Source organism: Ictidomys tridecemlineatus, chromosome 15, assembly GCF_052094955.1.
Source record: "Ictidomys tridecemlineatus isolate mIctTri1 chromosome 15, mIctTri1.hap1, whole genome shotgun sequence".
Classification (NCBI taxonomy): domain Eukaryota; kingdom Metazoa; phylum Chordata; class Mammalia; order Rodentia; family Sciuridae; genus Ictidomys; species Ictidomys tridecemlineatus.
Window position 1 is genome coordinate 42,729,509 of NC_135491.1, and position 14,607 is coordinate 42,744,115.

The following is a 14,607-nucleotide window of genomic DNA, read 5'->3' on the forward strand; positions in this document are numbered from 1 at the left end:
TCCTGGCCTCTGGACTAGGGAAAGGAAACCTGGAAACTATGTTCAGAAACCCACAGGAGCCCAAGTCAGGGCTGGGTGACTTCCTGCGTCTTGGGCAGCAGTGGCCCTCTGCGGGGCCCTCCCAGGGAGGAATATAGGGTACAGGAAAGGAAAACCAGGCCTTTCTTGGGGTAACAGGACACAAGTCCTGCGTTCTCCTGACCCTTCCTCTCTCGCTCCACTCACCCCTTGGTTCTCAGCCTCTCACATCACCGCTCTGGCAGGAGCTCTCTCCCTTTAGTGATGGCTTGTCTGATGGACAGTCCATACTGGCCACCACACATCCAGGGAGTGTGACCAAGTGGGTTGGGGGTGGGACTTGGCCATCAGCCAGGGGAAATTCCTACAGAGCTGGCCAAATAGGAGGCCTGGGAAGTGAAGAGCGTCCAGGGGAGCTTGGAAGGTTCCGTAGACGCTGGCGAGGTAGGCTGTGCACCCTCCACTTGGAGCAGTCACCCCAGTGCCACCCCAGCCCTGGGCCCCATATGGCAGAGAAAGAAAAGATTTCATGTATGGTTTGGGGTTTAGGTTTTGGTGCTTTTGGCTTTTTGTTTTACTTTAAGCAGAAGAGCACTTAATTTTTGAAGTAAGAAAGTGCCCCACGGTGGTCCCTGTCATGATCCTGGTCTGGGTTTTTTCTGTTCTTCCCCCAGGTCCAGGGAGCTCATGGGTCTTCTTCCATATCCGTCTATTAGCAAGAAATGGAACATGTCTTCCTTCTGGGTTCCTGCCAGGCTGAGAGGAGCACACGGAGTCTCCTCCAGGGTGAAAGAAATAGGGAAGTCAATGATCCAACCACCAGCCCCAACCTGCCGAGAGGTCTCCAGATTCACCTGCTATGGTCTGAATGTCTACATCCCCGCAAAATTCACAGGTTGAAATCCTAACCACCAAGGTGATGGTTTGGGAGATCAGGACTTTGGGAGGTGATACGGTCATGAGACCAGAATGCTCATGAATGGGATTAGTGGCCTCATATAAGGAAGAGGGCCTGGGAGATCCCTCACCCCTCCCACCACAAGAGAACCTAGGAAGAAATGGACCACCTGTGCTCCAAGAAGCAGTCCTCAGCAGACCTCGGCCATGCCAGCATTCTGACCTGGGGCCTCTAGCCTCCGGAACTAAGGAATAAGTATCTTTGTTTAGAAGCCACCAGTCAATAGAGTTGGGATGGAGCAGAATGAGACACTGCAGTAGCTAAGCACAGGCCAGTGTTCCCTTCACAAGAGGCGTGAAGGCCTCAGAGCCACCTCTGAGGCCTGGCCCTATCACATGTAGCTGTCACCTACTCCTCTAACCCTCAGTTTCTTCCCCTCAAAATGTTTTTGTATATTCTTTCATGGAAGATTCAGCAGCACCTGGGGTGTGCAGTGAGTCCCCTCCCCTCACTGGAGAGCAGTTGCTACCTTCCCGCTGGGCCAGCCCCTCCCACAGTGCACGCCCTTGAACGTCTGCAGAACTCTTCATTCTGGGCAGGACTTCTTATTTTTGTAAGCAATGATCACTTGGGGCCTAGACTGCTGATGAGTCAGCTAGAGTCGGATCTTGGTCCTGACACTGACACACCACGTGTGGTCTTGGGCAGATTACTTCCTCTCTCTGGGCCTCAGTTTTCTCATCTTTGAATGGGGGTGCTGGACTCTACCATTTCCAAGGCTCCTTCCACTTGAGATTGCAAACGTACATCTCTCAATGGGAAGATTATTGGGAGCCAACGGTCCACACCGATCCGTGTATGAAAGTTAGATAAACTGTTTCCAGGACGTCTAGAGTTGGGAACCACTCTGCACACTCACTCACCGACATCTCAAGTAACAGAAAGACAAAGCAACCAGGCATGGACTTTCAAGATGACCATGGGAAGCAGCCCGTGTTTATCAGAACCAGAACTTGACAGCAGCTCAGATGCCGTGTTGACCAATCATGTCTTAACAGATCCTAGGGCTCGCTCAACCCACCCAGACAAAGAGGGCCTCACTATTCCAGGCAGGAAGTCTAAGCCCCCTGCCCTGCCCTGGTCCGTCAGTAAGACACACTCTGATCCGTGTTTCAACCCTTTGATCCCAATTTCAAATAATTAAGGAGGGTTCTGTGGCTTCCTCTTAAGCAGCTCAGTGTCTCAGATCAGAAGCGAGGCTCTGAGGCATGCTGGGAGCTCTGCCAGTTTGGGGGAGGGGTAGATAATTAAGGAAATCATGGTGAATTAAGCTTTCTGCAATGAAGCACAAACATCTTTTCACAAACAGAAACATCATGTTAGCTTATGTTTTGCCAAAGAAAAAGGCAGGGCCGATCCTCCGGGTTTTCAGCTTGGTAAAACACATCTGGCTACTGAACCAAATATTTAAGGGTCATTAAAATCCCAAACTCCTTTTGCCAAGAACTTTTCTCCTTTGTTATTCAAGTGCAGAGCAGTTATGGAAAATGTGTTCCATATGCTTTGTGCTGCGTTCCTATTTACTTCATCAAATCACGGCTTTGTAAGAGCTATTTGATGTCAAAGATGCGTTAAGATTTTATAGACTTTACCAAGGCAGCTTTTAAAGCTTCTCCCTTTGAACCCGAGACATTTGCCAAGAGTAAACAGAACCGAAACCACCAGGGGTCAAGGGCTTTGTTGGAAACAAAGACCTCAGCTTGATCAAGGGCTTGCAGAGGTTGGGGCAGGCATGCACTTCTACCCATTTGCCAAGATGCTCCACAAAAGATCATGTTTCCCACGTAAGTTACATTAAAATAAATGCACTAATGTATTCATATTTTATTAATAATATAACACCCTCACCCACCACCTCCCACCAAGATGCAGGGACACAAGACAGTCATGCACTTAAAATATTAACAGAACTTCAGAAAGTTGGAAAATGTATCTTGAAGCCATAAGTCGAAATTTATTTATAAATTTTTTTCCAGCAAGGGTTTCTCAGCCTTGAGAGAAAAGAGAAGCAGACATAGACCTTGGAAGAGCAGGCAAGGCCAGAATTGACACACCCTGAGGACACAGAGCTAAGAGGACATTCTAAAGTAGCTCTCACTTAGCAGCTGGAGAAACTGAGGATTGATTCCAGGGCTAAAAACACCTGGATCAGGAGCTCCCAGATTCACCCATTTTGGGATCTTTTTCCTCCTTCTCTTCACTGGATCTCTGCTTCTCCCAATGCCTCTCTCCTCACCAAATTCCTTCTCCACTCACCAAGAAGTTGACTCTAAAACTTAAATCAGACCATGTCACTTCTGTGCATTCTTTCCCTAACTGTCCAACTTTCAACGGTGACTACTCGCCCAGCACAACTGCCCCTGCTAACCTACTCATCCCCCTGCTCACTCTGCTTCCCCCACTCTGCTGCCTTCCATCCCCTTGAGTCCACCAAGTGCATTTCTGCCCCAGGACCTTTGCAGGGACAGCCCTTTCTATTGGGGTGCTCTTCCTTTCTCTGTAAAATGCATCTTATGGCTCTCAGCTTAAACTGTAACTCTCCAAAGTTCTCTTTCCTGGACATTCAGTGGACAGAAACCAGGAAGGCCTTTCTGACTCTGGTCAGCTAACATCTGACCTCCCACCCAGGGCAGACAGTTTCATGAGGCCATGCAAAGAAGTGCTATATATTATTTTCTGCTGTGACCTTAGAGCCCAGCACAGTGCCTGGCTACAACAGGCACTCAGTAAGCATAGTTTAGTAAGAGTCTCCCAGCCCTGGGCTCCTTACATTGATGGGAAATTAAAACAAGAAGGAGGAGGAGGAGGAATAAAAGAAGAAAGAAGAGAAAAGAAAGAAAAAAGGGCCAGATTTATGCTGAGAACCCAACTCGGTCCTCTTGCTTTCTCTCTTTCTAGTGCAGCCCTCTCCTTAGCTGTCCAGGGACGCTGCCTTCTTATAACTTCCTTTTTCACTCCTCCACCCCAGTTCTCAGGTCCCCCAATTACTCTAAGATTTCAGGATCTCCCGACAGTTCAGAATGCGACCCTTCTGAAGAAGTAGGGAAATTGTATTGGGATCAGAACTTAAAATAACAATGACCCTTCCTGGTGGAAACCTAGGCAGCCCTCTGGTGGGGTGGCTGCCCGTGTGAAGTCTGGGTCTTTCCTGAGACCTCGCATCACTGAGAACTGGAACTGATGAGGTGGACTTCTGCACGCATACGCACTCCCTGTGACTTTAAGTGGCATCTTCTGTTCCCACGTATCTCCCCAGATGTTCACATCCGTATTTTTAACATGGATTTTTGAGTTGAGGAAAATGAAGCTGCTGAGATCCAATGGGTGTGACCTCTCACCGCCAGCCTCGCTCTTCTCCAGGGAGTCTCGAAGGAGACAGCAGTCACCTGAGCCAAGAGACTGCAAAGAAGAGCAGAAGTCTATCTGTCCTTCCACAAATATGCCTAGAACCTAATATGTTCTTGCAGACCTTTTCCTGGGGACCCCATGGAGAACAAGACCAGCCCATCTCCCAAGGGGAAGGCAGACATTAGGCAAATTACTGAAGAGCTTTTATTTACAGAGAATCATCTGTCTGATGACCCTGTTTCAAACTGGCATGTTGGAAAGGCTTCCCAAAGGAGGCAGCATTTGAGGCAGAGTCTTGGCTGGGGAACGCGCCCTTGGAGTTGAATGGGTGCTGGTCAGGGAGAAAGGTGCATGCTCCAAGCCTGGCTCAGGCATGATTCTGTGCATGGGCTTCCTACTCTGTTCTACCTGGCTCACCTTCCAAATCCTTCTGGCTGCACCTGTCCTCCTATCACTCCCCATACCACTGTCTCCGATTGAATTCCTTCTCTTTACCTAGAATTGATATTCCAACAGCCCCCACTCCCAGGGTCCCCAGCCCAGGGATCATCCGCTCTCAGAAACAGATCTCCCCTGGAAGCACAGTCCCAGGCATTTGGGCAGCAGGAGGAACTGGAGCTGAGCTACCCAAAGGAATGCACTCATTGCAAGAAAGATCTTACAGGAAGCTCAACCTGGAGGCATGATGATCAGGTGCAGTGGGGGTGGTGGAGCAGGAGGAAGAGTGGGGGATCCAGCCCAAGGTGATGGCAGGAGGGTGGAGGGAGGCATGGGGTGGGGGTGGCACTGCAGTGGGAGGACAGGGCAAGCAGACACAATTCCCAGGCTCTGTGGTGGCATCAAGGTCCTCTGTGCTTCCCTGTCCTCAGAAGTGGGTGCCACCTGTTCCTCAGGAGCCGTCGGGACTCACAGGTAATTTTAAATTCAACTGAACAGAGATGAATATATTCAAAGAGGCTCCAGGTCCAGCTCAACCATTTCCCTAGGGATAATTTTGGCAAAATGTCTGTTATGAATCAATTGTGTGCTGGGGCAAGGAAGAGAGAGAAAAAAGATAAGCGGAGTCTCTGACCCCAGGCCTCAGAAACAGAATCTGTCTTTACACCTTTAGATGCTAGGGCAAAAAGAGTCGGTAAATAATTCAACAATCCCAAGCAGTTGATTCTGAACAGCAAACACAGCCTGCTGAGAGGAGAGCCAAGGGAAAGGGGGCCCCAGGTAGTGAGGGACCATGGGGACCAACCACCACCAACCTGCATCCTACTCAGTCCTTCCACCAAGGCAGGTGCTCAGGGCTGTTTAGGTGCATTAATACTGTCAGGAACAAGAAACGGAGTAAAGGACTTGTCATTAAGCGGGGAAAATAAAACCATGCCCAATCAGCATCTGACCATAATCAGACTCCAGTTTTGCCACTCTTGGCTCCTCCCCAGCTAATCTCTCAGGGGTTAAAAAAAAATCACTTCCCAGGTCCTGGACTTCTGCAAACACATGCCAAGAAGCATATGGTGTAAGCTGCAAATGACAGAGACAAGGCTCAAATACTAAAAAGATAAAAGTGATGAGTGATTTATTTGTAGACTTAACCAAAAATAATATTCCTAGAGCAGTAGATAAGGCATTTCCTCTCCTCAGCTTCCTTCTGGGGCTCAATCCCATTCTCTCTGGCTTCCCATGACACTACCTTCCCAGGAGGGAGAACGGCTGCATCCAGGATACTTATTTAGCATCTAGAGACAGAAAAGAAACTCTCTTCCTTCTCCAGTGGATGAAAACCTAGGGAAGAAATTGACTGGTTGATTTGGGTCATGTGTTACCCCCTGGACCATGCCCTTGTGTCCCCCCGGGAAACAGTGCTCTGATTGGCTATGCTTGAATCAAAGGAAAACCTCAGCAAGAGAAGCTGGTTCCATGACTGCCAACATCATGAAAGTTACAAGGAATGGGCCCTCTCCAAAGAGAGGAATGTGCTATAATTATGTTGTTGTTGATTATGATGATGATGATGATGATGATGATGATGAAGAGCAAGAAAGGCATGCTAGATGCCTCCATTTACCCATGTCCTCCATACTTGTGGAACCCTCTATTACTGCTACAGACACGTTGATGAAAGGACAAAGCCACAATCACCCTCTAAATATCTTAAATATGCTTCCAACTGTTCTTCCCCTGGCAGGGAGCCAAATGTCACAGCAAGGAAAATATATGCATTGGTGTCAGACAGATCTGAGTTCAAACATCAGCTTTCCAGCATGCTAGCCATACAATCTTAGGCAAGTTGGTTAAATTTCATGAGCTCCATCCCCTCATTTACAAAGCAAGCAGCAAGAGCCAATACCTCATATGCATTGAGGATTAAATGAGAAAAACATGTGAAGGACTTAGCACACAGCGTCTGACACAATGACATCAATAAACATTTGCTCAATGGGTGAATTAATTAATTTGAACTTCACAGGTCAGAGAGGACCTGGTTTGATTGCCCCAGTTCCATCACTCAGGAGCAGAATGAGTTTTGCCTTTCTAGTAGAAAATAGATGGGGGCACAGTTTAAAGTTCTAGGACAGGAAAAGTCCAAGGGTTCAATGGCTAGCCACGTGCTGCGCAGAGAAAGGCAAGGTTCTTGAATGCATACCCACGGTGACTATATGGCACACTGTTCTTGGGCACAGCCAACAAGGAGCTTGACATTGTCCTGAGAACTTGATGCATTTGATCTTCATGCCAAACCTTTGTGCTCCTGGATGCTATAAATACCCACTGTTCATAGACAAAGAAACAAACTCACAAGAAACGACAATCCTCCAAAAGAAAATGAGAGTAAACAGAAGGAAGGAGAATACATGCTAGAATGGGGGCGAAAAGGCAGATATTTACCATGCCTATTTCTGAACCATGGTAAGCTACCAAAAATTACCTGTCGCTCTTGCACGACAACAGGATGACAAAACTGCCTTCCACCTGCACAGAGGGAGACACCCCCTCCAGACACCCCTGGACCTGAGCCTCACTCGGCATTCCAGGGGAGAGGAGGTGGCATTCGTGCCTCCTTTGACACTCAGAGAAATAAGCTTGGAAAGTTTAAGTAACCCAATTATGGCCACATAACTGCCTAATGGTGAAAGCCAGGGGCCAAACATGACTTGGTCTGATGGGGGAAAGATGGAACTCAGATGACCATGGTACTCTTTTTATTATACATATATGGAAGGTAACTGTCAGTTTTAATATTGCACAGACTCAGGGAGAATCTTAAAGGGCAATAGGTAAACTCCCTGACCAACTTGGGAAATTTCTTTCAGCCCTTCCCCAGAAGGAGAGGAAGGAATAGGGTGCAGAATCAGGAATAGAGACACCCCCTTAAACTATTCCTTGATATGTCGAAAACGTACCAAATGGACTACCAGAGAGTTGACAAATATATCAACAGTTGTAATTCTCAGTGATCAACAATATGCCTAACTCTGCAGAGAGGGAATTTAAAATTCTAGTAAGTTGTATCGAGACATATAAGTTATGGAATATGTATCCTTTGTTAATGAAATGCCCCATCCTGAGCACTGTGGTACACACACCTGTCATCACAGCTACTTGGGAGGCTGAGCAAGAGGATCACATGTTCCAGGCCAGCCTGGGCAACTTAGCAAAGCCCTGTCTCAAATAAAATAAAAAGGGGTAGGGGTAGCTCAGTGGTAGAGCACCTCTGAGTTCAATCCCTAGTAACCATACAAATAAACATAAACAAAATGCTCCACAGCTTGAGATCTTGAAGTCTAAATGTTGGATCATCGCCTATGAAAGGGATTTGGCTAACAGATCATTTCCTACACCTTCAGAGAGATTAAAATTTTCTTTACACATGATATAGAGAGAACACGTAATTTATTGTCCAGACTGGAACACTTTTAAGAGTAAATAGGGATATGACAAATCATTATGTCATGACCATAAGTGTAAACCAAGATAGTCTCCCCAATTAGAGGAAATCATTAAAAATCATTCATTCACATTGGATGTGGTGGTGTGTAACTATTATCCCATCAACTCAGAGGCTGAGGCAGGAGGATTGCCGAGCTGGAGACCAGCCTGGGCAGTTTAGCAAGACCCTGTATCAAAATAAACTAAAATGAAAAGAGCTAAGGGTGTAGCTCAGTGGTAGAGCACTTGTCTAGCACATGGAAGACTCTAGGTTCAATCCCAATGTTGAAAAAAAATTTTTTCACACAGTTAACATCAAGTGTTTGATATCTTGCTAAAAACATCTTCACACATGTTTCATCCGTCTCTTTCGACTATGCTTCTTCATGGGATTCCTTGACAGAAATTGTTAGGGGAAAGTGCAGATAAACATACATTTCCAGCAAAGGTTTCTGTGGTGGTTGCTCATTTAGTTAAAATGGCTTTTAAACGTTATCTTTGGGTAATCTCAATTGGCTCCAGAACAAGCACACAGCAGGGGGCTAATCAAGATTTAGCAACCTGCGGCTAATTGCAATTTCTCTTGCTTTCTTTTCTAAATCATTTTCTTTGTGTGTCTTTGAATTTCAGTTGTGGGGTCTGGCCTGCTCACAGGGCTCTACCCCAGCTTGTGGAACATCTGTCCCTCTCCTTCCCAGGCCAGGAGGACCCAGGTGGGTGGATAGTAGAGTAGTGGGATTTGGATATGACTGTCACCCATCCAGACTGAAAAAATAGAGCCTGTTAAGGCAGAATTCTTAGGTGTAAAGATTTGGGATATTCATGACTGTCTTAACATTCTCCCCCTGATTTCTCATAGGAAAACTTTTCCAGCTAAAAGTCATTCAATCCCCCAAATCCTTTCCATGGATAGGATTTTTTTTTCTTTCTCCAAATATCTTTACCCTGTAAAGGCTTTTATTTTTTAATACAACAAAGGGAAAAGAAAACCTAAGAAAATGAGCTCAGTATTACCATGGCCACCCCCACAAAGGGCAAGCTCCATTATTCAACAGGCACAAGGCCTGTTCCAGGCACTGGGGATGAGCCAGTGCCCTTCCACAGGGGATCAAGTCAAAACCACATTGACTTTTGCTAATACAAATTTGAATCCTGTAAATTCTTAGTTGTATGAAGAAAGGGTCCTTAAAACAGGATAATTAAAAACTGTGACTTGAGATTCTTCTGGAATCAATGGTCTTTCCCAATTTTTCAATGGGAAGCTAATAAGTTATATGAACTCTAGAAGTGGATATTTGGAGTAGGGTCCTATAAGATGAGTAGGTAGATGTCCAGGAGGTAGGAGTGAAGATCAGAAAGAGTGGGAAGCACTGGGCATGGTGGCCCATGCCCGTAATCCCAGTGGCTCAGGAGGCTGAGGCAGGGAGATCACAAGTTCAAAACCAGTCTCAACAACTTAGTGAGGCCTGAAGTAACTGTCTCAAAATAAAAAACAAAAGGGCTGGGAATGTGCCTCAGTGGTAAAGCACCCCTAGGTTCAATCCCTAGTACCAAAATAAAGAAACAATTCCTAAAAATCCAGTGGCCAAAGTTTCTAGTTTAATACATGAGAGATTGAAATCAAAGGATGGATAGACCTTGCATTTGCCAAGTGCAAAAGTACGAATACAATCAAAATGGCAATCAGAATCCCCGGCTCTGGTCCAGTATTTTTCCCATTATACCATTTGATGTGAGGATCTTCCCAGATTTGAACTAGTAAGTGAAAATTGGTCATTGTTGGCCAAGAAGACTCTGTGTGCATACACACACACACACACACACACACACACACACACACTCCTCACCTGAGAAGACCAGCCACACTGGCTCCAGGGCTCAGCTGTACCTGACACATGTGTCTCATGGACAGTAAAAGGATCAGCTGACCTCTGTAAGCAACATGAGAGAGAGAAAATATTAACAGTTATTTACATCATGAGATTTATCTTCCTGTTCCTCCAAAAACAGGTATATCCACAACAGAATCCTGTTTTGCTGAGTGAGGCAATAGAAAAAAATATCAGTTGGTAAAGATAAAAGATTTCTCAATTGCTGGAAGTCAGGAGTAAGCAAATTACAGCCTGTAGGCCAAATCCTCTCCACTTCCTGGTTCTGTAAAAAAAAAAGATGAACTCTAGACAGGGCAGAGGGGTAGGAGGGGAAGGGAGGGGGCAGGGGTTAGCAATGATGGTGGAATGTGATGAACATCATTATCCAAAGTACATGTATGAAAACATGAATTGTGAACATACTTTATATACAAACAGAGATATGAAAAAATGTGCTCTATATGTTTAATAAGAATTGTAATGCATTTCACTGTCATGTATAAAAAAATAAAAATAATTAAAAAAATAAAATAAAATTGAAAAAAAAAATAAAGTTTTACTGAAACAGAGCTGCACGCACCCATTTACCTAATGACCATGGATGCTTACTTTGCTACAAGGACAAATGGAATACTTGTGACAGAGAACATGCAGCCCACAAAACCTAAAATATATGCTATCTAACCCTTTGCAGAAAAAGTCTGATGACTCCTAGTCAAAAATAAAAGCATACAAAAATCAGAGAAGCCTAGGACAGAGAGGTAAAATGGAAGGAAACAGACTGAGATGGAAAAAGAAAAAAGCACTTTATGGAGATACAGGGGAGCAGGGGTGAGGTGATTTGACAATTGGGTTTTTAGATTTTTGCTGCCTAACACACCGAACTAGATACTCCCTTGGGATTCCAAAGCTTCAGTTCAAAATACCTGCATTATTTTTCAAAACTTTGGAAATTATATTTGTGGCATCTACTGAGGTCAAGTTCTGTGAAATTTGTCTACAGACAGGAGGTCCTGGGTATGTCCAACAATGACCCTAGGAGGGACATCACATTTGGGTTAAAGGAACATAAAGGCTGGGCAGAGTGGGACACTCCTGCCATCCCAGAGGGTCAGGAGGCTGGATCAGGAGGATTGCAAATTCAAAGCCAGCCTCAACAACTTAGCAAGGCCTAAGCAACTTAGCAAGACCTTTTCTCTAAATTAAATATAAAAAACAGGCTGGGGATGTGGCTTGGTGGTTAAGTGCCCTGGGTTCAATCCTTGCTACCAAAAAGAAAAAAAAAAACACCAAGGTTTTCAAGAAAGGCCTATGTAAATATAGAGATATTAAGACTTTGTCCCCTTTCCTCTTTCTCCTGTGCCACACCATTCTAGCCATGAGATGACTGAAAATGAGACCTGAATCCTTGGGGAGCTCAATGCAATGACAATGATGGTGATTTGAGAGCTGGCTATTATATCGGATACTCCCTTTTCACTACCTCAGCAGGAACTCCTGTTATTTGGCCCATTTTACAGGTACAGAAATTGAGGCTCAGATTAAGCAAGCAGCAGATGTTAGTGCCAAGTCCAAGATATATTATAAACCTGGCCCCAAAGGACATTCCCATGATTTTGCCCCTCCCCCATCTTCAGAGAATTCCAGACTATTAGTACCTCCAGAGATGCCAGCCAGGTGCCCACCTCCTCGTCAAAGACTAACCAGTCCCCACAGACAACCTCCTCAAGAGTTCTGAAAGCACTGGAGGGTACTCCACTCCCAATGCCCCCCTTCTTTTCCAGAGAATTCTTCTGTTTCTTTCACTACACTTATAAGCTCTTCCTATCTATGGAGTGAGAATTACAGGATAACACTCTCACGAAAACATTAGGAGTTGGTGACAAAGGGCACTTCCAACGGAAATGCAGGACAAGCCATGACAAAGCAAAGTACCCCACCCAATCTCAGGCAATTGCAAGACACCAGACAAACACGCCTTTTCAAATTTCCCAGTGAACCAGTCCAGAGAGCAAACCTACTCTAATAACTGAAGCAATGTGATTTTTTTCTTTCAGGAGAGAAACAATTATTCCTCATTCTAATACAAGAAAGTCCATTCTCCCAAAAGTCTGTTTTAAGAATGTGTCGTGATATATACTGAACAGGAGCCTCAGCAACATTTTAGAGTAAAATCTCCGAAAATTGTCATCAGGCACCCTTATTTACTCAACATGTTCTGCAATGCTGTGTTTATTCAACATCTAACAAATGCTTGTTAAGGATGGGGAAAATTGTGGGAGTGCCGTGTGCAGGGGCAGATCTACCTCCAACACTTGAACCAGAGACTCAGCCACCAGAGAACTCTGGGAAAATAACTGAGGATTTCAACAAATCATACAGTTTTCTCTTGGCCTATGCTGGCTCCCAGGGACATTCTCATGTTACATGTCCCATGCTGGTTATAGGCCCCACCCCCACTGCAAAGAAGAAAGTGATTGGCCAGTCTCCAGCTGTCCATTGCAAGGTGAGAGTGTGACTGAGAGTGATGGCTGAAAAGTGGCCCCCTTCGTCTTCCAACCACCCAGAACTTTGTTTAAGAAAGCAAAATTAGTGGGGCCTGGTGGTGCACACCTGTAATCCCAGCAGCTCAGGAACCTAAGGCAGGAGGATCATGAGTTCAAAGCCAGCCTCAGCAATAGTGAGGTGCCAAACAACTCAGTGAGACCCTTTCTCTAAATAAAATACAAAATAGGGCTGGAGATGTGGCTCAGAGGTTGAGTGTCTCTGAGTTCAATCCCCAGTGCACTCTTCCCCCCCAAAAAAGAAAGAAAGCAAATCAAAGAGAAAGGAAGCTCAGGCAGGCCCCACCCAGCCAGGACCCCCAAGGTTTCTCTGCCTGCAGGCTCTGACAGTGCCATCCTGCTGGAGAAAATGAAGCTCAAGGACTCTTTATTTGATTTGAGTGGGCCTAGAGTGGGCTCTTCACTGTCCCTCACATCTCTAACACAAACCTCCCAGTCTCCTGCTGTGCTCACCCCAGTACTCTTTCCCAGGGAATCTCAGCCTCAAAAGGACTGAAAGATGGAGCCAGGAAGTGGGGCTGGTTTGGACCTGCTTTGGAGGCCTCATCCAGGTCCTGAGCATGGGGAAGAGGTCTCAAATCAAGAACAGCAAACAAATGGAAGTTAGAAAAAGCAGAGCTGGGTGGAGGTGTAGACTCCACCTGCTGGCCCTCTCTGGGCACCCCAAGAGACACAGATTCCAAAGAGGAGAAGGAAGAGATGGCAGCAGTAGCAGGAGGAAACCCCAGCCCTGTGCTCCTCGGTGCACCCTGAAGGAGCCCCTCCCACAGGCAGTGAAGGCCAGGAGGCGGGCAGCACCCAAGAGCCCAGATGGAGATGTCAGCTCAGGGAAGGTGAGGTGCGGGCCATGGCTGAGGACATGCCGGTACAATCAGGTGATGACTCACGGTGTGTGACTGCCAAAAGCCCTTTACAGGGCCACCTAGGGTTGAGTGTAACCTGTGTGAGACATCTCTCCTATGCTAAGATTAAGAATGCCATGCAAAGGGAAATAAGCCAATCCCAAAAAACCAAAGGCCGAATGTTCTCTCTGCTATGCACACAATAAGGACGGGGTGGTGAGAGAAGAATAGAAGTTCAGTGGATTGGACAAAGGGGAATGAAGGGAAGAGGGGGGTGGTGGAAATAGGAAGACAATAGAATGAATCGAACAGAACTTTCCTGTGTTCACATGTGAATACGTGACAGTGAAACTCCACATCATGTACAACCTCAAGAGTGGATCCTAATTAGAATAAGTTACACTCCGTGGCCGTACACTGTGTCAAAATACCCTCTACTATCATGTATATCTAAAAAAACAAATTAAAAAATAGTGTAAGAAAGATTAAGGACACCAGCATCCCTGACTTTTTTTATTGTCAGAAATTCAAGGAACTGTGGCCAGATTTCCCACTATGAGGACGGCTTCCCCAATCTGGAGAGATCTGAAAAATGATGACATAAGTAAGAACCAAGCCTCAGGGTCCTCGGCCTATTTGGCCTATTCCCCCTGGAGCTTGGACACTGTCCTGCTTTAGGGCAGGAGTTCCCAAGGGAGACTGCTTTGGAATGAGTATCTTCCACCCTTCCTATTGGACCTAGTGTAGTTGGGGAAGGAGGCCATCTAGATCTGTAGACACACAATCTCTCTCCTTTGGACCTGTCACCTCTCCCTTTCTGGGCCAGGGTTTGAAACGGGATGAAATGGGACAGTTGTCTACAAAACTCTAGTGTAAATACAGCACTCCTCCATCATCTGTTCTTCAGCTTCACTCCCCACTTACTCTCTTCTACACCGATTGTATTTTTGATTTTGGACTTCTGCTTTCCCAGCAGCTCGAAGGTGGAGTCCCAGAGCGCGGCCCACTGAGGAAGGAAAACAGGATGGTTCTCAGCTTCTGTGTTTCTAATGATATTGGCCAGCTGTTTGAACAGAGAGCCTGCG

General features: G+C 45.9%; 1 pseudogene; it reads left to right on the plus strand.

Annotated features, from left to right (window-relative positions):
- The first annotated feature begins 12,550 nt into the window (after nt 1–12,550).
- Nucleotides 12,551–13,646, plus strand: LOC101959479 (PHD finger protein 23 pseudogene; annotated as a pseudogene).
- The last annotated feature ends 961 nt before the right edge of the window (nt 13,647–14,607 follow it).